This window comes from Salvelinus sp. IW2-2015, linkage group LG8 (assembly GCF_002910315.2).
Source record: "Salvelinus sp. IW2-2015 linkage group LG8, ASM291031v2, whole genome shotgun sequence".
Classification (NCBI taxonomy): Eukaryota; Metazoa; Chordata; class Actinopteri; order Salmoniformes; family Salmonidae; genus Salvelinus; species Salvelinus sp. IW2-2015.
The window spans coordinates 31,477,536-31,501,532 of record NC_036848.1 but is presented as its reverse complement, the minus strand read 5'-3'; the positions used below and the strand labels follow the sequence as shown (position 1 = coordinate 31,501,532).

Genomic DNA, 23,997 nt, shown 5'->3' with positions numbered 1-23,997 from the left:
TGTCTTCAGGACGGAGAGGTGATTGGGATCAACACACTGAAGGTGACAGCAGGAATCTCCTTCGCCATCCCCTCAGACAAGATCCGTCAGTTCTTGGCAGAGTCCCACGTGTCTTCAGGACGGAGAGGTGATTGGGATCAACACACTGAAGGTGACAGCAGGAATCTCCTTCGCCATCCCCTCAGACAAGATCCGTCAGTTCTTGGCAGAGTCCCACGGCAGACAATCTAAAGGTAGGGCTGTGATGATTATGGATATTTAGGGAACAATTCATTGTCATTTAAATTGCCAAAGGTGTTGTCATAATTGTCTTTTTTATTTTTTTAATTTAAGGTTTTGAGATTGCATTGCGTCATACATTAATGCACATTTGAAAATAACCTACGACATGCCTAATGAATACAACTCAGCTTTGGTGACACCCCCATTTTAAAAAACAAATGGTTTAGACTGCTATTGGGTTATTTCTATCTACTTGAAAATAAAGTTGAAACCGCCCCACTCATAAAATGCATGTATTAAGACGATTATGACAACTTATTTGTACTTTTASGGTTATTGTCGGTTAGACGACTATATGAATATTGTGCTAGACCTATCTAAAGGTTCACACCCATGGCTTTGATCAGGTACTGCATATTACATGTTCAATGTMTATCATCTTGGTAATGCTTATGCAGTATGTATCCTCTTTTCTTTAGGTAAATTATTACCAAAGAAGAAGTATATCGGTGTGAGGATGATGACTCTCACTCCAACGTAAGTTTCAGCCAGCCAGGTTCATCTTGTGAATTCAATTCTTACAAATACTTCTGGCACATTAAACACTTATCTCTCTATTTTCATTGGGTCATAGGCTTGCAAAGGAGCTGAAGGAGAGAACATCAGACTTCCCTGATGTTACCTCAGGGGCATATGTCATCGAGGTCATCCCAAAAACACCAGCTGAGACGTAAGTAGTAGTTTACTGAGAGCTGAACCAGAAGTCTGTGGAACGACTCAAATCAGTACAAACGTGAGCCAACAGTTAAAGTCGTCATTGAGGACTCCTTTGGTAGTTGGCTAAAGGCTTCCGCATGCTTCGGTTRGGCTGGCGCTGTTTGTCCATCTTGAGATGCCGTAGTCAGAAATCTGTCATTCATTTTTACATTTTTGCGGAGGAGACCTTAGTCGTTCAATTTGACATCTAAGATGTTCGGTGCAATATTTCTCKAGTYAAAAAATTTGCATTAAAATGAGTCAACAGCCTCCCGGGTGGCGCAGTGGTCRAGGGCACTGCATCGCAGCGCTAGCTGTGCCACCAGAGACTCTGGGTTCGCGCCCAGGCTCTGTCGCAGCCAGCCGCGACCGGGAGGTTCGTGGGGCGACGCACAATTGGCCTAGCGTCGTCCGGGTTAGGGAGGGTTTGGCCGGTAGGGATATCCTTGTCTCATCGTGCACCAGCGCCTCCTGTGGCGGGCCGGGCGCAGTGCACGCTAACCAAGGTTGCCAGGTGCACGGTGTTTCCTCCGACACATTGGTGCGGCTGGCTTCCGGGTTGGATGCGCGCTGTGTTAAGAAGCAGTGCGGCTTGGTTGGGTTGTGRTTCGGAGGACGCATTGCTTTTGACCTTCGTCTCTCCCGAGCCCGTACGGGAGTTGTAGCGATGAGACAAGATAGTAACTACTAACAATTGGATACCACGAAATTGGGGAGAAAAGGGGGTAAAATTTTWAAAATWTATTTAAAAAKATTTGTCAACAATCATTGAATTACAACAAACACATTTCCATTGTTGACCATTGACCGACGACAGGGTGTAGGCTTCGGCTCCCGAACTTTGTCTTGCCTCGAGAAAATGTTTTGTGTGCACCAACACCCGAAAGAAATCTTGCAGAAGACCAAAATGAACAAAAACATTACAAATTGTCATACTATACGCACAAACTGTTTTGGATAGGAAGCATGCAGACGGCTGTAGTCTTTTAGTCTCAAAAAGGTTGCTTGGAGGTCATTGTCCTCTGGTCTTAAAAGTAGACTGGCCTCATAGCACAATGAATTAGCATTTCATGACCACATAAACAGCATGATAGGGCAGTCTATCTAGGTTACTCACTCCTACAGAATGCACTGTCTTTGTATATTTTTTGTGGCCACATAAAATCATTTGTGCTGAGGCAGCAGTCTCCCGCTGAAGGAAATTAATGGCTTTCCTTTTGTCTGATGGGTATTTGTGGTAACGAGGGCGCTTAGATTTCTCATAGACTATGGTCAGATTTTGTTTCTCACAGTTTCTAAAAAGAATGTTACTGCCTCTGTAAGTTCATTTAGCTTTTTTTGGAATGGGGAAAACTCTTTCCTCACAGACGTAAGAGACGTAACAATGTCAGACGTAACAATGTCTATTTATATTCTGTGGGCTGAAACCTAATGGTATACACTTCTTTGAGAGTCCTACGTACTCTACTTTATATCAGTAAAGCACATTTCTTTGTTGCTACATGCTCCTAACTRCTCTCTCCTCTCCACAGAGGTGGCCTGCAGGAGAGTGACGTCATAATCACCATCAACAGCCAGCGAATCACCTCGGCCAGTGATGTCAGCAGCTCTATCAAGAGGGACGACACGCTGCGAATGGTGGTCCGGCGGGGGAACGAGGACATCATGCTTACCGTCGTCCCCGAGGATATTGACCCTTGACCTCTCAGCAACCACGAGCTGGTTCTCAGTGTTTAAAACCACGGACTTAAACCGGGATGGTGTGTCTGGATCCACACCCTACCATAGAACCTGTAACTACTAGTGCCCCCCCCCCCCCCCCCCCCCCCCTTCAAACTACAGAGGCCTGTGAGGCCCACGCCGAACCCTCTGGAAACTCAAATGCATCCAGGGCAATACAGACATATTTTAGCACCCTGTTACTCTTTTGTATTAAAATGTTTTCCTTATGTATGAGTCAAAAAGACACTTCGCTCTCAGTGAAACTGATTATTGCCATCACGTTTGTTTTTATACTCCACTAACGTCCTTGCACAGAGTACCCACCTCAATCAGATAGAAAAGTGGGTGTCACAGATTACCGTAGTTTTGTAGTTGTTTTTGTTACTGCTGATATTGTTGTGTGTTTTTTTTTTTTACTGTATTTCTCTTGATATGTTTTGACGAAAATRTCACAGAGGGAATAAAAAGATTTTGGAAAAAAAACTGGTGTTCGTTACTGTTCTGAAAATCCTAARTCTGACTACACGAATGTTGACAGTTGAACTATACACATCTAGTAAAGTCACACACTAACCCAGTGTACACATCCAGCTTGGCTGCTCTACACACTGTCCGGCTGCTCCCTCTGTATGGTTCGGGAGCCGGACCGCCTGTTGCTCAGCCAATAGGGGAGAAGAATACTGCCAAGGTCCAACCCAAGGGGATTGGATGTACCGACAGGAATTGCTAGACACAGGTCAGACATTACTAATCAACGACAATCAACTCCAGCTTCCAGTCTTACAGTACCATGAGCCTTGCCTTGCCAGTTTCGCCTGAATGAGAAGCATATTGGAAATGCATTTTAGACTCCTCGATGTGTTGTACGCCCATTTCATTGTTGTTGTCGCTTCAGTTTCAAGTGTCAAAATGTATTCAGGTGTGAAACAGTACATTGGAATTCTTATTTGAGAGCTCTTTGCACTGACAATACATTGATAATAATAATAATAATAGAGATAATAATAGAAAATATATATTTTTTTWAAACACAAGAAGTACGATACAGGTTGAGGAAACATGAGAATGCAAGTCTATACAGGTCAGTGCCAGTACCTTATTCAACGTGGGGTAGCACTGAAATGGTTGAGGTAGGTTTATACATTAAAAAAAGGTCTGGTAATAGAATATACATCTTAACAGGGCTGAAAAGTGACTGGTAGCAGGAATATATAAATACTTATGGTAATATACTAATGGTAATATATATATAAACAGGAGTACTAGTGACCAGTTGCAGGATAAATAGATAGATACTAATGCTAATGACACTCAATAATCAATGACCAGCAGCGTAATGGTACTAATAAATCGAATCAATACTAATTTTAGCAGCAGCGTAGGTGTGAGGGAGTGTGTGCGTGTGGGTATGTCAAATCAAATCAAATTTTATTTGTCACATACACATGGTTAGCAGATGTTAATGCGAGTGTAGCAAAAAGCTTGTGCTTCTAGTTCCGACAATGCAGTAATATCCAACGAGTAATCTAACCTAACAATTTCACAACAATTACCTTATTCACACAAGTGTAAAGGAATGAATAAGAATATATACATAAAAAAATATATGAATGAGTGATAGTATAGAACGGCATAGGCAAGARGCAGTGGATGGTATAGAGTACAGTATATACATATGAGATGAGTAATGTAGTGTATGTAAACATATAAAAGTGGCATTGTTTAAAGTGGCTAGTGATACATGTATTACATCAAGATGGCAAGATGCAGTAAATGGTATAGAGTACAGTATATACATATGAGATGAGTAATGTAGGGTATGTAAACATGATATGAAGTGGCATTGTTTAAAGTGGCTAGTGATACATTTATTACATCAGTTTTTCAGTCTCTCGGTATGTCTCTCGGTATGCGAGTATGTGTGTATGCGTGTGAGTAAGAGTGACAGCGAAGGTGTGCGTGTCTGAGTGGGTAGAGACCTGTGGATGAGCCAGTGTGGATAGTCTGTAGGAGAGGGAAAGCAGTCGTTGTTTGCCATCTAACAGTCTTATGGCCAAAGGATAGAAGCTGTTTCYGAGTCTGTTGGTCTGAGCCTTGATACACCGGTATCGCCTGCCGGACGGAAGCGTTTAGAACACACCCCTGGGGGGCCCACGTGTTGAGGGTCAGCATAGCGGAGGTGTTGTTGCCTACCCTCACCCCCTGTGGTCGGCCCGTCAAGAAGTCCAGGATCCAGTTGCGGAGGGAGGTGATCAGTTCCAGGGGTCCCGAGGTTGGTGACGAGCTCYGAGGGCATTATGGTGGTGAATACTAAGCTGTAGTCGATGAACAGCATTCTCACATAGGTATTCCTCTTGTCCAGGTGGGAGAGGGCAGTGTGAAGGGGAATTGAGATTGCATTGTCTGTAGATCTGTTGGGGCGGTATGCAAATAGAGTGGGTCTAGGGTGTCTGGGGTGATGGAGTTGATGTGTGCCATGACCGACCTTGCCAAAGCACTTCATGATTACAGATGCAGGTGCTACGGGGCGGTAGTCATTGTGGCAGGTAGTCTAAGAGTTCTTGGGAACAGGAGTGATGGTGGTCAGCATGAGGTGTGAGGATTACGGGCTGGGACAAGGAGAGGTTGAAAATGACAGTGAAGATGCCTGCCAGTTGGTCTGCACGTGCTCTGGGAACGCGCCTTGGAATACTGTCCAGCCCCGCGGCCTTGCGAGTGTTGACCAGATTAAAAGCCTTACTCACGTCGCCTCGGAGAGCGAGATCACCCAGTCCTCTGGGYCGGTGMGGGCTCTCATGCACTGTGTTGTTTTTGTCGAAGCATGCATAGATGTAATCAATCAATCATGGTCACATTGGCTTTCTTAACCAAATAAGTCACAGTATGATCATGTGCCTGCTCCATAAAAACTTAGTTTAACTCCTTTTATATTATCATTGCCATGTGTACATGATATGGGAAAAMAGAGCCTTATAAATCTGAAAGCTCATAAACCTAACTCATAAATGGCTTTAGATATTGAACACCTACTCACTGCCAAAGCTCAAGATCCTTTAAGATGATTCTGTAAAGCACAGGCCAGATTTACTSTACCAGGTCTGACAACAGAAACATAACCCTGACATGAGGTTTCATAGGAATTAAAATACTGTATCTCTCTTTGGAACTGTCACTCAAACATTTATTTTTAATTTAACCTTAATTTAATTAGGCAAGTCAGTTAAGAACAAATTCTTATTTACAATGACGGTCTACCCCGGCAAAACCCTAACACGGACAATTCTGGGCCCCCCTATGGGACTCCCAATCACGGCCGGTTGTGATACAGCCTGGAATCGAACCAGGGTCTGTAGTGACACCTCTAGCACTGAGTTGAAGTGCCTTAGACCACTGCGCCACTCGGGAGACCAAAACATACAGTATCCTTTCTATTCTCACAGGTTTTGCAGTCATTACTTTATAGGGCCGTGAGTTTTTTCTGACCACAAAGCCTGACCAGGGAAAAACTCCTGACTCCCTAGTCATTATGACAGACAGTGTTGTTCTACAGGTTTTAAATTAGAAGTTTAAAGGAGAAAAACAACACAGTCACCATAAACCCCTTTAAACCTCTCTGAGGGCATGTCAAGGCACTGTAAGGATGACACACCGGACTTAATCAACTGTCTCTGAGGGCGATCACCTCACCAGGTTTAAGAGCAGGAAGGAGAATATTTGACCACCATCTGGCTTTATTACATGACCCAAGGCAGGGGAGGGAAAACACACACAGCTTGTAAATATGTGACCACAGCTGTGGTTTCAGCTGCCACTCTGTGTGTGTGTGTGTGTGGTGTGTGTGTGTGGTGTGTGTGTGTGTGTGTGTGTGTGTGTGTGTGTGTGTGTGTGTGTGTGTGTGTGTGTGTGTGCGTGCGCACGCGCGCAATATATATCTCAGGTCATTATGGGGACAAGCAGGACTTGGGCCGATACCACGTGCAGCAAAACAAAGACAGAATTAGGTCATCTCTTAAACCATGGTCATCTCTTACATTTGATTAAGGTCACCTCCTCCCATATACCCTCACAGTGACATGCTAGGTTGCGACATTAAGTACCACATTAATATGAATTAACCACAGTATGAGGTGATTTATATACAGGGAAGGGTCCATGACATAATACTCTACAGTGTCTGTTCCATTGTATGTTCTTTGGGCTCAGCTGAACCAGGGAACCTAGATAGTGTGCACTGTTTTTGACCAGGGCCCAACGTGACCACAGTGTGACTTATCAGTTACAGAGACCTCACCGATGAAATGTTTGGTCAATGTACTGTAAATTGATAGCTCAAGGTTTCTGGAAAAACAGTAAATGTCCCATCAGTCAAACTAAGTGATCTGCTGTTAATGTACTTTCCATGCGTTAGTGATGACCTAGACTACATATAGTGGAGGCCCTGAGAGGCTACAGTTACAGTGCGGATGAATGCTAAGGATATGATGAAAGTGTATTAATAATTTGAGTTTAATTTATCGGATGAGTCATACGCAGGTTAAATATCAGTTGGCTGGGGCCAAATGAGAATACTGCTGTGCTAACTAACATGCCAACATGATATATCTGATGATATATCTGAAGGATGTCGATTTGAGAGGGGTGTTATGTTATCTTACTAACAGGCCCTGGGGTCAGATCTTTCCCTGTTGTATTTAAATCACACGTAGGCCTGTATTCATAAGAGTAGGAACGCTGATCTAGGATCAGCCKCCCGTCCGTACGTGCAGCAACATGAACACACATCGAAAAGGTAAAAATGATCGCAGATCAGCACTCATACTCTGATACTTCCGAATGCTCCTCGTCCAACAGGTTCAAGAAAACCTGTAAGCCTTGCAAAACTTTGATTTGATCTCTTCATAAACCCAAGCTGTGTTCCATCCAGGGCCGGACAGAGTTGGAGCAGCAACAGTCAGACATTGTTGATACAGTTGGAACCACTTCACTTCCTTTCCTCAGTGAGCAGCCCAGGACCTGCTGTTTGCTTACAGGCAGCTGTGCCCTGGTTCTGTCTGCCTGGGTCCAGTCAACCACCACTGACCTGTGGTTCTGTGGTTTGGTTGGTTTGAAGCTGTCTGAAGTTTGTATGTATACTATACAGGTCCTGGAGGAAAACACTGTCTCGCTCTGTGACTTGGCTCACTGGGTGAGTGCAGAAAGATCAGCGGTGTGGACACAACACAGACATGCATCCACATCAACCCGAGCTGGAAAGTTACGCAGTGGCAGAGACGCCACAGGGTAACAGCAGTACAGGGGCTAAGCATCTCAGAGTAGGAATGCCGATCGAGGATGAGATCTCCCCTGTCCGTATACTCTTGTTCAATATAATCTGAAAAGGGAGAACTGATCCTAAATCAGCACTCTGAGATAGGTGAACACAAAGTTGTTTATAACCAAAGCGCTAACCGTTTCAATCCAGTTTGATACCCGATCCCAATTTATACAAAGGATTTTTCTTCAGAGACATACTTCTGTATTGGCTTAGCTGGTATTGTAATCCACACAAAAACATCCAGCAAATCATTCTCATAAATTGTTTTACATAATCCATAACCCATTTTGCCAGCTGAGCTTTTCCTGGACAGATCAGCCCGGTGTGTGGTGCCCTGTTCAAGGACACAGCAACGGAGRTCTTCCAAAGTCACCAAAACAACGGCTCCACCTAGTGCTCCACCATTGCCAACATGAAATAAATGGCATTACAGAGGAACGTTCTTTTGCATTCTATGGAGAACAGATGTGCGCTGGAGAGCACGTTTTTGTTAAATCATTTTTATATTTACTCTTGCTCAAAGAATAATGCTAAGCCTTTTGTGGTTTCGTTACAAACTATATTTTATTTTTCACACCTGATCATACGGTGCACTRATTCAAAACCATAAGTTAATATACAGAATATGAAAGGGAGTCAAATTAACAACAAACAGTCAAACATTATTTCACAAACAAATACAAGTGGTAAAACTACAGTGAAGATAGCAGCTGGTCTCTGGTGAGTTGGGTTATTGGGTTCAGGTTATTGGGTTCAGTCAGTGCAGGGGCTGGAGTCAGTGCAAGGGGCTGGAGTCAGTGTAGGAATCAGGTCTGAAGTCAGTATAGGGCCTGGGGCTGGGCGCTGTGGTCTTGAGTGGTTGAGGGGAAGGGCCAGGGGCAGGGCCTGTAGTAAGGCCTTCTTCAGGCGCTGCTGCAGGGCATCCWGCRGCTGTTCCATSTGTTCCATCAGCCTCCTCTCCATCTGCTRCAGACGCAACTCCATAACCTGCTCCAGCAGTAGCTCTTTGGATCTGTTGCCCTCCCATGTTAACCTGCTAACATTGCACTTGAAAATATCCTCTCCTATGCTTACAGGTTTTACAGCCATTACTGTCATAGGGCCAGGAGTTCTCTGTCAAGACCTGCAGTAATACAGACACAGAAACCGTAACAAAGACATTTACTCTAACATTAACACAGACACACCACAATGCAACCAGAACCACTACAAAAGCCACTGACAGCGCCTCCCGAGTAGCACAACGGTCTAAGGCACGGCATCGCAGTGCTTGAGGTGTCACTACAGACCCAGGTTCGATCCCAGGCTGTGTCACAGCTGGCTGTGACCGGGAGACCCATGAGGCGGCACATAATTGGCCCGGCGTCATCCGGGTTAGGGGAGGGTTTGGCAGGCAGGGATGTTCTTGTCCCATCGCACTCTAGTGACTCCTTGTGGRCAGCCGGGCACCTGCAAGCTGACTTCAGTTGCCAGTTGAACAGTGGTGCTTGCGGGTTAAGCGAGCAGTGTGTCAAGAAGCAGTGTGGCTTGGCAGGGTRGTGTTTCGGAGGACGTGTGGCTCTCGACCTCCTCCATCGACTTGACTCCTAACCATAACATCTGGACTGTATTCTACTCCCACCACCCACCCTACCATGTAAACCTTTAGAGGGAGTTCTACGTTGTAGTTAACCTAACTATAAAGTCACTACCAGCCTACTCACTGTGGGCCGTTGGATGTTTTTGCGGCATCCTCGATGCGGAGCTGCGTCACCTACCCACACACATTCTGCAGCATAGGGAGCATGTCTGGGCCTCCGTCCTCCTGGCTGGCCATTAAAGAAGGGTGACATCATGTCTGCCAGTGTGGTTATTGGTGGCTACCCGAGACTGGGGACATGGATCTGTTGAAACAGAGCCAGACATCTCGTCTGACTGGAGGCTGGTGTTGACTGAAGGCTGAGGTTGGATGTCAGCTGTAGCTGCATAGGGTCCATTAGTTCCTTTAGCCAGAGCAGAGAGAGCCCCACTGCCAATGAGGAGGGACAGAAACCATCTTAATGCGTCAAGCTTTGTTCCGGAAAAACACCAAAGAGCTTGATTAACTTACATATAATTAACATGCAATACATTGACTGTCTTTTGTGTTCATTAGTTAGAGCTTCTCGCTATCCGAGGGCTATATTGGTGGTTAGAAGACTGAACAATACAATAAAGCCACTGTCTTCTGTGTAATTCCGGCGAATGTAATTTTCCACTGAGGCTTCTATTGACTGGTATTGGTGACTGCTGATTTGACGAGAGATGGACCCACCTTCTGCTGAAACTGCACCAGGTCCATGAGGCTCTGGGCCCCCAGTGAGAGGGTGGTGTCCATCTCCTCCATCACGCACTGCACACGGAGCATGTCGATGCTGGGCCCCAGGCTTGGAGAGCAGTCTGCAGGTGTCATTGTCTGTGGGCCCATCACGACCTGAGCCACAGCCACGCTGTGTCACCCAACCAAGAGACAACAGCTGAGAAAAAAACAAGAGGTTAGAGGAAGAAAGGGCACACCCATACCCTCTACCCACACTGTCATAACTAGACAGGTAAAGAGGATATGTCAAAACTAGTAGGGAATATGTGAAACGTCTATGTGCTAGTAGGGAATAGACAGGAAATGCTGGACACCACAAGTATTTTCTACGGCAACAGGAATGGGACGGAAGTAGGTAGAGATACTGCTGTTGATTTGAATGCTGTGGTTGACGTACAGTGGCAAAAAAAAGTATGTGAACCCTTTGGAATTACTTGGATTTCTGCATAAATTGGTCATAACATTTGATCTGATCTTCATATAAATCACAACAATAGACAAACACAGTCTGCTTAAACAAATGATTGTATTTTTCTTGTCTATATTGAATACTTTAAATAATTTGAATAATTTAAACATTCACAGTGCAGGTTGGAAAAAACATGTGAACCCCTAGGCTAATGACTTCTCCAAAAGCAAATTGGAGTCAGGAGTCAGCTAACTTGGAGTCCAATCAATGAGACGAAATTGAAGATGTTGGTTAGAGCTGCCCTGCCCATAAAAAAACACTCACAAAATGTGGGTTTGCTATTCACAAGAGGCATTGCTTGATGTGAACCATGCCTTGAACAAAAGAGATCTCAGAAGACCTAAGATGAAGAATTGTTGACTTGCATAAAGCTGGAAAGGGTTACAAAAGTATCTCTAAAAGCCTTGATGTTCATCAGTCCACGGTAAGACAAATTGGATATAAATGGAGAAAGTTCAGGACTGTTGCTAATCTCCCTAAGAGTGGCCATCCTGCAAAGATGACTGCAAGCGAAAACTAAAGCAGGAAGCACCAGTGACTCAGTCAATAGAAAAGTGGTCAGATGAAGCAGATGCTAAGCTGCTGTTTTGCTGGCACAGACTGGAATATGTTCCGGGATTCTTCCGATGCCATTGAGGAGTACACCACATCAGTCACTGGCTTCATCAATTTTTTATTTTTATTTTATTTTACCGTTATTTTACCAGGTAAGTTGACTGAGAACATGTTCTCATTTGCAGCAACGACCTGGGGAATAGTTACAGGGGAGAGGAGGGGGATGAATGAGCCAATTGTAAACTGTGCATCGATTACGTCGTCTCCACAGTGACTGTACAGGTAACATCCTCACTGAGCTAAAGGGTAGAGCTGCCGATTTCAAGGAGCGGGACTCTAACCCGGAAGCTTATAAGAAATCCTGTTATGCCCTCCGACGAACCAGGCAAAGCATCAATACAGGACTAAGATCGGATCACACTACACCGGCTACGATGCTCGTCGGATGTGTCAGGGCTTGCAAACTACAAAGGGAAGCACAGCCGCGAGCTGCCCTGTGACACGAGCCTACCTGACGAGCTAAATTACTTCTATGCTCGCTTCGAGGCAAGTAACTCTCTCTCATGGACCCAGATTCCTATTTTTTTTTTTGTCTGTTCGGTCTGGGATGAGTGTGACATACACTGTCCATAGTGCATTTTTGTCAGTTACTTGACTGAACATAATAGATCAAAATCTATGTGTGAATGTGTGCTCACATCGGGAAGAAGGGTGGAGAATCAGACTGCAACCAAGCTCTGCCGGTGGGTCACGATGACAAAACATTCCCACATTTGTTGAAACTATAGTGCCTGATTTCATTTCAAAGTTATTTAAAAAAGCAAAAAGACTCAAATCAATAACTGTTACATTACAACTACTCAAAATTAAGGTATTTTATTTGAAAATGTCTTACTAGTTACAATTATGTACAAAATACAAAAAACACCTGTTTAGTCCCAAGACAATTTACAACTAGTCTCAAAACCCTTTACAAAAATATACTATACAGATCGCTATTTCATTAACTCGGGACAAACAAATAAATAATGAGATTTACAATTGGATTTACAATTTATATACACTTGTATATAATCTATAAAGGGGCATGGCCAAAGCCTGACTTCTGTGGCTGAAAGGACCAGTGTAAGACATTCTTAACTTACTTGAGCTGTAAATTCCCTTTAAAAAACAAACAATTAAACAACACTTTGTCATCACAGCATTTACATATTTTTAAGTAACACTGATATCAGTAGACTTAAAATGAAAAACTATTGACAAAAGTTTACATTCTTCTCTTGTTCATAAGAGAACATGGTAAACCTGGGCCCATATCCACAAAGCATCTCAGAGTAGGAGTGCTGATCTAGGACCTGTCCATATGATCTTATTCATTATTATCTAAAAGGCTAAACTGATCTTAGATCAGTACTCCTACTCTAATATGCTTTGTGGATATGGGCCCTGGTTTCACCATGGTTTCACCTGGTCTCATAACACAAACATTGAAACATTCTTCAGCCAATAAAAATGGTGGCAGTTAGCCTAGTTGTTAAGAGCGTTAGGCAAGTAACTGAAAGGTTTCTGGTTCAGATCCCAGACCTGACTAGGTGAAAAATCTGTTGATTTTAGAGTCACTTGAGTGCTCCTAAGTGCTCCTGCTAAACGACTAAAATGGTCCATGTAAAATCCAATACATTTAGTCTTGTCTGAAGTAGTAGGGCACAGATTCTGATCCATGTGGTTATCCTTCGAATGTCATAGGCACCAGTGGCCGTTCGCTTCAGATCCAGACCTGTGGTTACTCTGGCAGAGCCTCTGTCCTGGTGGGGTGAATTAGTGCACAAATCAAATTTGCAGCGCAAGTACTTATGTGTGTGTGTGGGCATAATTTTTGTGGTGTAAAAATACTTTAAAGTACTACTTACATCGTTTTTTGGGGTATCTGCACTTTACTATTTATATCTCTGACAACTTTTTATTTCCCTACATTCCTACAGAAAATAATGTTATTTTTACTCCGTACATTTTCCCTGACACCCAAAACTACTTGTTGCATTTTGAATTCTTAGCAGGAAAGGAAAATGGTCCAATTCAGGCACAAACCGTCTGGTTTGCTTAATATAAGGAATTTGAAATTATTTATACTTTTACTTTTGATACTTAAGTATATTTTAGCAATTACATTTACATTTGATAGTTAAGTACATTTAAAACCAAATACTTTTAGACTTTAACTCAAGTAGTATTTCACTGGGTTACTTTCACTTTCACTTGAGTATCTTTACTTTTACTCAAGTATGACAATTGGGCACTTTTTCCACCATTGCATAATATGCATAATTGGCTCCAGTCATCTGCAGAACATTAAAATGCAGACAGGGTGGTCTGATCTGTGCCATCAGTTGACACTGGGCTGACCGTGCACTCGGTACAGGCAGGTGTACTCCGGGTGACCCCAGTTGGATAGCACTCGAACCTCAATGATCTGATAGGCTTTATCATTCTCCTCCTGTGGATAGATAGCAGAAGACACTCAATTTAGACTCACGCCATATAAGAAGTATCAAGACCTAAAACTTGCCAAGTCACCATCTCTAATCATACTAGAGATGAACGCCATGTGGACTACTAACATCTTCCACTGGCCKATCAAGCCCCTTGAGGTAGTGTTGAAGTGTACTTACGGTGACAGGATAAGTCTGTAGCGCATCCTCATCATCCTGGTAGGTGTAGCTGCCCAGTAACTTACCCTCCTCCTGGTTCTCATCATCCAGACCCTGGAAACGAGTACACAGTTAGAAAACAGCAGAGACCCACAGAAATAAATGTGTCAATCAGTAGTGCCTCACCAGAGCACACTCACAGTAAATGTGACAGACTTGAGTGTCTACTAGGTGTGCTTCTGAATGGCTTGCTTAGACAGTAACGTGAATGTTAATTGGGTAAGCAGGGTAGTTGGAGGTTTGTATGGTAAACTGGCGCTGGGCGCTGCTGATGGTGCCTGTTGACGACAGGGCTTTGGGGATGTGCTCCAATGAGGGCACGGTCCTCATGGAAAGCATCAATGGGTGTCACTTGACATCAAGAAACGCGGATAACAGAAAACGGTGCTAATTGCGGTCTGCCCACCAGGGTTGCCATGTCCACGATTTTCAGGCCAAATTGGTCTAATTTGAAAACGATGTTGCGGGTGGATATGTATTGGTCGTGGGTTGTGGGTTTTGGGCTACTTCTAAATTAAAGCGAGGCCACCATGGCATTTTTCTTTAAAATATATATTGTACTGTGACCTGCCGCTGCTGACTATCAGGCAGTGAGGCAGCCTCTTGCTGAGTGAGTGAGTGAGTGGGACAAGAGGGGTGTGTGTGTTGACTGAACAGCAGGCAACTATGTCACGTGAGTAAGAGGAGCCAGAGAAGCACACACGAATATCATGACAACGTTTTACCAAGTGTAGATAGGCTATTTAGATTGTCATCATGGAGACACCTATTTCCAACACTTTTTCCACAAAACATATTACACGCTAAAACTGATGCACCTCAAGAAATAAGGCAAAGCACAAGAAAACGACGTTAGGCGCTCTAGAGCCCATTAGATACATTTGTTCGATGGTGGCTTAAACTGCATTCTAATGCAGTGGCGATTTTAGCATGTAAGTCTTGGTGGGGAAAACTCAGCAATTTATTTTTGTAGATGCATGCCAGCAAAGCCACTACACAACACTAAACAATACATTAATTGCACTGTAATGGTGACAAACGGTGCCCACAAACTGTTAGAGCCCACATAAAACTGTCCCAACAGCAGAGCTTTCTTTTCCGCACCATGGAGTGAATCCTTACCGCCGCTACACCTGGTTATCAGCGGAGCCTGGTCTGGCAGCGAAAAAATTCATTCAGCCTTATTTACTGCCTATCTAGAAAAACATAGCTGATATGGCTGACTCGCTTAAACAAATGTGGCTTCTACTGATAATTGAGATGTACAAACTATGGCATAAGGGGATGACAAGGGGATAAGAGGCAATCTGTAATTTGAATTAAGACATTAACCTGCGAGCTAGGACGGACTAGTCAATATAACTATTTGTTCAGCACTCTCACACCCTGGCCTTAGTTATCTTTGTGTTCATTATTATTTTAGTCAGGTCAGGGTGTGACATCATGAAGTATGTGTTTTTGTATTGTCTAGGGGGTTGTATGGTTTAGAGGGTTAAGGAGTATAGATGGTTTAGTGTTGTGTGTAGTTGTCTAGGAAAGTCTATGGTTGCCTGAARGGGTTCCCAATTAGAGACAGCTGGTTACTGTTGTCTCTGATTGGGAGCCATATTTAYGACAGCCATAGGCTTTAGCTGTTGTGGGTCATTGTATATGTCTAGTCTATGTCGAACGTAAGTAGTTTGTGTGTACACTTGCGTTTGTAGTTTCACGGTCGTTTGTTGTTTTGTTAGTTTGAATAAGTGTTTCGTGTTCCGTCTTCAATATAATAAAAAGAAGATGTATTCATTATCATTGCTGCGCCTTGGTCCTCTCATTCATATCAGACGATCGTATCGACAGAAATGACCACCAATGCGGGATCAAGCAGCGTGAAAAGCGGCAACAGGAGCAGCGCAAGGAGGAATGGAAATGGGAAGCATAATATGGACTACACTACGTGGGAGGAGATCGACAGGTGGGCGTTGATACCCGGGCGAGTGCCGGAGCCAGCCTGGGATTCTCTTGGCGCAGTGTGAGGAGGGATACCTGGCGAATGGAGGCAGCACGAACGAGCGGCGGTAGGAAGCCTGTGAGTCAGCCCAAAAAAAATTATTGGGGGGGGCTTAGAGGTAGTGGGCCGAGGGCAGGTAGGAGACCTGCGCCCACTCCCAGGCTAACCGTGGAGAGCGGGAGATACGGGCGAACACCGTGTTACGCAGTAGAGCGCACGGTGTCTCCTGTACGTGTTCCATTAGCCCGGTGCGGGTTTATTCTACCTCCCGCACTGGTAGGGCTAGATTGGGCATTGAGCCGTGTCATGAAGCCGGCTCAACGCGTCTGGTCTCCAGTGGCGTCTCCTCGGGCCGGCATACATTGGCACCAGCCTTACGCATGGTGTCCCCGGTTCGCCTACATAGCCCGGTGCGGGTTATTCCACCTCCCCGCAGCGGGTAAGGGCGACGGGGAGCATTCAACCAGGTAAGGTTGGGCAGGCTGGTGCTCAAGGGAACAAGTACGCCTGCACGGTCCGGTATTTCCGCCGCGCGCCACCTCCCCGCCACCAGTCCAGTTCACCAGTGCTAACACCACGCCCCCAGGGCTTCCAGTGTGTCTCCAGAGCCCTGTTCCTCCTCCACGCACTCGTCCTATGGTGCGTGTCTCCAGCCCGGCTACCACCAATTCCGGCACCACGCACCAAGCCTCCTGTGCGTCTCCAGAGTCCTGTGCATCCTGTTGCTGCTCCCCCCTTAGCCCTGAGATGCGTGTCCCCAGCCCGGATACCATACCAGTTCCGGCACCACGCATTAGGCCTAATGTGCGCTCCCAGGGTCCAGTATGCCCTGTTCCTTCTCCCCGCACTAGCCTGAAGGTGCGTGTCCTTAGCCCGGTGACTCCAGTTCCGGCACACAGCACAGGCCTACGTGCGCCTCATCCGGCCAGAGCCATCCGTCTGCCCACGTGCCCATCTGAGCCATCCGTCTCCCCCGCGCCATCTGAAGCCATCCGTCGTCCTCCCGCGCCATCTGAGCCATCCGTTCTCCCCCCGCGCCATCTGAGCCATCCCGTCTCCCCAGCGCCATCTGAGCCATCCCGTCCAGCTCGCAGTCATCGTCTCCCCAGCGCCGTCTGAGCCATCTCGTCTCTCTCCGAGCCATTAGAGCCGCCCGTCTCGTCCCGAGCCGTTAGTCCAGTCGGAGCCGATAGAGCCATTCGTCAGTCAGGATCTGCAGAGCCGCCAACCAGACAGGATCTGCCAGAGCCGCAACCCGACAGGATCTGCCAGAGCCGCCAAGCCAGACCAGGAATCTGCCAGAGCCGCCAACCAGAAGGATCTGCCAGAGCCGCCAACCAGACAGGCTCTGCCAGAGCCGCCAGACCACGCCAGACAACCAGACGGATTGCCAGAGCCGCCAACCAGACAGGATCTGCCAGAGCGCCAACCAGCCATAGAGCGTTCAGATCCGTCAGCGCAGCCATGAGCGTCAGATCCGTCAGCCAGCCATGAGCGTTCAGATCCGTCAGCCAGCCATGAGCGTTCAGTATACGCTGTCAGCCAGCCATGAGCGTTCAGATCCGTCAGCCAGCCATGCAGCGTTCAGATCCGTCAGCGCCAGCCATGAGCCAGCCAGAGCCGTCAGCCAGCCATGAGCAGCCAGAGCCGTCACCAGCCATGAGCAGCCAGAGCCGTCAGCCAGCCATGAGCAGCCAGAGCGTCAGCCAGCCATGAGCAGCCAGAGCCGTCAGCCAGCAGTCTGAGCAGCCAGAGCCGTGAGCCAGCAGATGCACAAGCTCAGACGCAGCCAGCCATGAGCAGCCAGATCCGTCAGCCAGCCATGAGCAGCCAGATCCGTCCAGCCAGCCATGAGCAGCCAGATCGCGCAGCCAGTCCATGAGCCGTCCAGCCAGATCCGCCAGCCCAGCGATCCGAGTCCGTCCGAGCCAGGGATCCGCAAGAGCCGAGCAATCCGAGACCCACGGATCCGCCAGCCGCCAGGGATCCCGCCAGCAGCCAGCCCAGCCAGGATCCGCCACAGCCCTACGCGGCCTGCCCCTTATCCTGGTGCTGCCCCTTATCCTGGTGCTGCCCCTTTCCTGGTGCTAGCCTCCTTATCCTGGTGCTGCCCTTATCCTGGTGCTGCCCCTTATCCTTGTTGTGGCTGCCCCTTAATCTGGTGCTGGCCCCTTATCCTGGTGCTGCCCCTTAGTCCAGTGCTGCCCCTCCTATTCCAGTGGGGTTAAGTAAGCGGGTAGTGACTATGGTGGGGTGGGGACCACGACGACAGTGCAGAGCTGCCAAACCGCCCCGTGGACAGACGCCCACCCAGACCCTCCCCTAGCCTTGATGCTGGTGCGCCCGGAGTTCTCACCTTAAGGGGGGGGTTATGTCACACCCTGGCCTTAGTATCTTGTGTTCATTATTATTTTAGTCAGGTCAGGGTGTGACATCATGAAGTATGTGTTTTTTGTATTGTCTAGGGGGTTGTATGGTTTAGAGGGTTAAGGAGTATAGATGGTTTTAGTGTTGTGTGTAGTTGTCTAGGAAAGTCTATGGTTGCCTGAACGGGTTCCCAATTAGAGACAGCTGGTTACTGTTGTCTCTGATTGGGAGCCATATTTAGGACAGCCATAGGCTTTAGCTGTTGTGGGTCATTGTATATGTCTAGTCTATGTCGATACGTAAGTGTGTTAGTGTGTAACACTTGCGTTTGTAGTTTCACGGTCGTTTGTTTTGTTTGTTAGTTTGAATAAGTGTTTTGTGTTCCGTCTTCAATATAATAAAAAGAAGATGTATTCATATCATGCTGCCGCTTGGTCCTCTCACTCATCATCAAGACGGATCGTGACAAGCACTTTTGAAATGTACAGCAACAGAATTCAAACCTTGGGCCATTCTTACGGTATTCTCCCTGTACACCATGTCAGAACCGTAGTATAAATAAAGAGGGCATATAAGCAGACAATGAAAGTTTGTATAATATTAGATGATTACATTTCTCTAAAACAGGCTATAGGCTACATGTGCACCACCAAGTCAGAACAGTAGAATAAGTTATGACGGGGAAAGGTACCACATTTCTAAGGTGAGGCACATGGGCTACTAACAGCTTACAACACAACATACACTTAGTATTACATTCTTAGCTACAGTATACATATCTCCCTGGCATTGTACATAATTTATGCGGCAGCAACAATACATTTTTGGACTCACCTTGTTGTGCTGTGCTCACTTAAACAGGAAGGCGGTTCGGTGGTCCTTCTTGTGGGCAAATTTTGTCATCAAACTTTGTCATCAAAGTCTGGCATTCTCTGGATTTCTGCTTCTTTGAAAACAACTGGGAACTCTGGGGAAAAAAACAAGTTGAATCATGATGTCAGTGATCTTCAGGTAGGAAGTCTAGAAAGAGGCCCGAGTTCCCGACTTGGAATTCCGAATTGGATGACTGTTCAAAATCTATTTTCCCAGTCGGATCTCGTTTTTTCAAGTTCCCAGATGTTTTAAACTCACGGAAGTCTGAGATTTTCCAGTTCCAAGTTTCCATTTTTTTTTTATGCAGCAAATGTCTTGCTGGATTAACAGCATGGCCAATATATTCAACCTCTTCTGGCACATGGTGTTGAATGTTTGTACTTTTAAGTTTGGAAAAGAGACCCTTAAACCCAGACTTGGACCACACACCCACTACACTGAATAGCAGGCTAGTGATTGCTTTGCAACGCTTGCAGTTAGCCACTAATTCCTTCTGTTAGGTTCCAATTATTATAGCAAGAACTCAACGGACACTATGAAAGCTCAAACCAAGTTTATTCATCCCAAAGGGTCAAACAGCTGTACAGACCAAGACATGGTTTAACCCGTGGTAGTATACATACCCCACTTGGGCTGGAGTCCCCTCCTTATCGCTAAACATTGCATGTTTATTACTAGGCAGGAAGCTAAGTGATATGGACTATACACGGTTCCTCCCCTTATCATTACTGCCACATGTGACCGTTTTCCCTACACTCAGCCCCTCCCAAGCTTCCTTATAGCACCCCTCATGTTTCTATTATACCTAATGATTAATAATAGAACTAATGATTAATAATAGTTCAAGCTCAGAAATCCAAACCACTCATTGTTGAATTTGCAATTTCCAATTTGTTGTGTAATGTTTATGACCACCGATACGTTTTATCTATAATTTCTCTTTATATGACAAGGATTGGAAAGCATTTGCCAGTAGATTGTCGACTTGATTCATGATGACTGCTTATCTAGCTTGCTAGCTAAGATTTTGAAAGTATGATGTTGACATGATCAGTCCAATCAAAGCTACGGTCGATATAAGGTGATTTGACTTAATTTTATCTGTGGCCAATGACCTTGAACCTTCTTGGATGGGCACTTCAAATGAAAATCTATGGCAGCACCCAGGCGGCTTGAATTTTTTAGCTCTCCCTGTAGATTTTGCAGTGACGTAGTATCCCCATGAGTGACAGAACTCTGAGCCAATACCCGACGCCACTAGAGAATATTACCAACCCATCCTCTCTGAATTGTCCGCTGGCTGCCCCACCACCACAGAAAGCAGTGAGCTAGGCTGAAACACCTGCATTTTGGAGCTGCCTTACTCAAGAAAGCAAAAAAGAGACCATGTTTGTATGTGGCTTTATTATGTTGTTTGCAAACTGATACGAGACACATATTAATGCCAAATAAAATGCAAAACAGGCAACAAAAATAATATATACAGTACCAGTCACAAGTTTGGACACGCCTACTCATTCAAAGGTTTTTCTTTATTCGTACTATTTTCAACATTGTAGAATAATAGAGAAGACATCTAAATTATTAAATAACACATATGGAATCATGCAGTAACCAAAATTGTGTTGAACAAATGAAAATAGATTTTAGATTCTTCAAAGGAGCCACCTTTTGTGTTGATGACAGCTTTGCACACTCTTGACATTCTCTCAACCAGCTTCACCTGGAATGCTTTTTCAACAGTCTTGAAGGAGTTCCCACATATGCTGAGCACTTGTTGGCTGATTTTCCTTCACTCTGCGGTCCAACTAATCCCAAACCATCTCAATTGGGTTGAGTTTGGGTGATTGTGGAGGCCAGGTCATCTGATGCGACACTCCATCACTCTCCTTCCAGGTCAAATAGCCCTTACACAGCCCGGAGGTGTGTTGGGTCATTGTCCTGTTGAAAAACAAAGGATAGTCCCACTAAGCACAAAGCAGATGGGATGGCGTATCGCTGCAGAATGCTGTAGTAGACATGCTGGTTAAGTGTGCCCTGAATTCTAAATAAATCCCAGACAGTGTCCCCAGCAAAGCACCCACAAGCCATCACACATCCTCTTCCATGCTTCACGGTGGAAACCACACATGCCGAAATCATCCGTTCACCTACTCTGCGTCTCACAAAGACATGGCGGTTGGAACCAAAAATCTCAAATTTGGACTCATCAGACCAAAGGACAGATTTCCACTGGTCTAATGTCCATTGCTTGTGTTTCTTGGCCCAAGCAAGTCTCTTCTTATTATTGGTGTTAGTTGTTTAGTTGTGGTTTCTTTGCAGCAATTTGACCATGAAGGCCTGATTCACGCAGTCTCCTCTGAACAGTTGATGTTGAGATGTGTCTGTTGAAGTGAAGCAGTTATTTAGGCTGCAATTTCTGAGGCTGGTAACTCTGATGAACTTATCCTCTGCAGCAGAGACAACTCTGGGTCTTCCTTTCCTCATGAGAGCCAGTTTCATGATAGTGCTTGATGGTTTTTGCAACTGCACTTGAAGAAACTTTCAAAGTTCTTGACATTTTCCAGATTGACTGACCTTCATGTATTAAAATAATGATGGACTTTGGTTTCTCTTTGCTTATTTGAGCTTGTGATAATATAATTTGACCAAATAGGGCTATCTTCTGTATACCACCCCTACCTTGTCACAAAACAACTGACTGGCTCAAACTCATTAAGAAGGAAATAAATTCCACTATTTAACTTTTGACAAGGCACACCTGTTAATTGAAATGCATTCCAGGGGACTACCTCATCAAGCTAGTTGAGAGAATGCCAAGAGTATGCAAAGCTGTGATCAAGGCAAAGGGTGGCTACTTTGAAGAATCTCAAATATAAAATATATTTAGATTTGTTTAACACTTTTTTGGTTACTATATGATTCCATATGTTTTATTTTCTAGTTTTGATGTCTTCACTATTATAAAATAAAGAAAAATCCTGGAATGAGTAGGCGAGTCCAAACTTTTGACTGGGACTTTATATAGATATAGGGCTCAAAATATAGGGCTCAAAACAGCCCCACCTGCCCTGAATGACGGGTCGCCACTGTTCTAATGTCGACATTGCTTATGGAAAATTATATCAAGTGAAAGGTTTTACCATGCACAGTTCTTGGGTCTCGTGTGCTGTGCTAGTGGACATTTTTTATGGAAGTTATGGACCTCCCTGAAGTTATGGAACTCCCTCACGTGCTTCTGTTATGGGGAAAAGTACCCAATGAAACTGACATTAAATGTGGAGAATGATACATCTGTTGGCGATTAATTAGCCTATTAATTTATATCCCTATGTAGGCTACTGTAGTCAACCATTTGATACAACAAATATTTTGAAATGACGATAACGATATCACCGGAGTCATTACAAATCTATTTGTGCCACTTGTGTAGCCTACCTGGAGCTGCCAAACGGATTTAATAAATAGCCTATAAAATAATAAATAACAATAAACTTCGGTTTATTGTTGTTGTAGCCTTGTGTTATTATGTAATTATTAATGGCCATGTATAGTTAATGAAACTGGAAGTTATCAATTGTAATCTATCGCAATTGGTGATCAGCTGTTGTTAGAATGCGTTAGATTGAAGGTAACAGTCAGTCAGATTAGTTTACAGGTAATAAAAAATAAAAAAAAGTAACACTGGCTGTTGTTGACAAGTTTAGGCCTATTCAGTTCATATCCTTATTATTAACATATGATTCAGAGATTGATATTACGACCCCATCCTCAGTACCCTATTCCAGCAGGCTATCTGGAGCACTTCTTACCTCGAAATATCCTCACAATTCATGTTACATAAATTACTCTGTCAATTTGAACTAAGCAAGCTGCTAAATTCATTTTACATCTTGCCTGGGCTATAAGCTATCAGGGGCTATAGACGACCTGCATCTAGCTAACCAAAGCATGGAAAAGTTGAATTACAATCATAAACCCAGATTTTCGTCAGTAGGCCTAGCCTATGCATATTGAAATGACAAGTCAATCTCGCAAATAGGCCATTTATATCGGTTTGTAGTCTTAATATCTGGCACACAAGAACGGCACAATTGCCAGAAAATACCCTAACTTTCGTTTTTTGAAGTTCATCCAAGTATTTCTTGCACAGAGATTTCAAGATCCATTGTCCAACTTTCATCCCTCAAACTCTACTGTTGATTTATCTATAGTTTTTGCACATGCGCATAAGGGATTTATTGACAATGGATCTTTTTACATTTATTAGGATCCCCATTAACCGACGCCAATGGCGATAGCTAGTCTTACTGGGGGCCGACACATAACAAAAAATATATTACAGACAAAATACTTTACAATTTACATGCATCTAAAAATATTAACATGTAGTGTGTGTGTGTGCATCTATCAGTTACACATACATGTCCGTACATGCACACAACATAGCAGTTAAACGAGTTAACATCCATTGATGGAAAATGATCTGCAGAGTTTAATAAAGGCAAATTATATTTTTTCGTGCGACATATTCAAATTCCTTTATTAGTCATGTTAGCTCACAATAGTAATTATTTTGATGGAAAAACGAATTTTGCTTCTGATGTTGTTACAAGTTACGTCGATATTCCTTCTTTATTCGCTCGATAATGTTATCGAAAAACATGTTAATTGGCTAAATGT

At 44.6% G+C, this 23,997-nt stretch overlaps 1 long non-coding RNA gene and 2 pseudogenes across 1 annotated transcript; 1 reads left to right on the top strand and 2 right to left on the bottom strand.

Moving 5' to 3' along the window:
• Window positions 1-3,177, top strand: part of LOC111968222 (serine protease HTRA1B-like) — a 43,480-nt pseudogene extending 40,303 nt beyond the window's left edge.
• Window positions 3,178-8,767: 5,590 nt separating this feature from the next.
• On the bottom strand, window positions 8,768-10,574 carry LOC111968221 (ATPase PAAT-like; annotated as a pseudogene).
• A 1,733-nt stretch (window positions 10,575-12,307) lies between these two features.
• Window positions 12,308-19,583, bottom strand: LOC139028082 (uncharacterized). The gene is made up of 3 exons (XR_011480255.1): window positions 19,295-19,583; window positions 14,046-14,138; window positions 12,308-13,870 (listed from the first exon to the last, which is right to left on the bottom strand). It is a non-coding gene; the product is annotated as an uncharacterized lncRNA (long non-coding RNA).
• Between the last annotated feature and the right edge of the window lie 4,414 nt (window positions 19,584-23,997).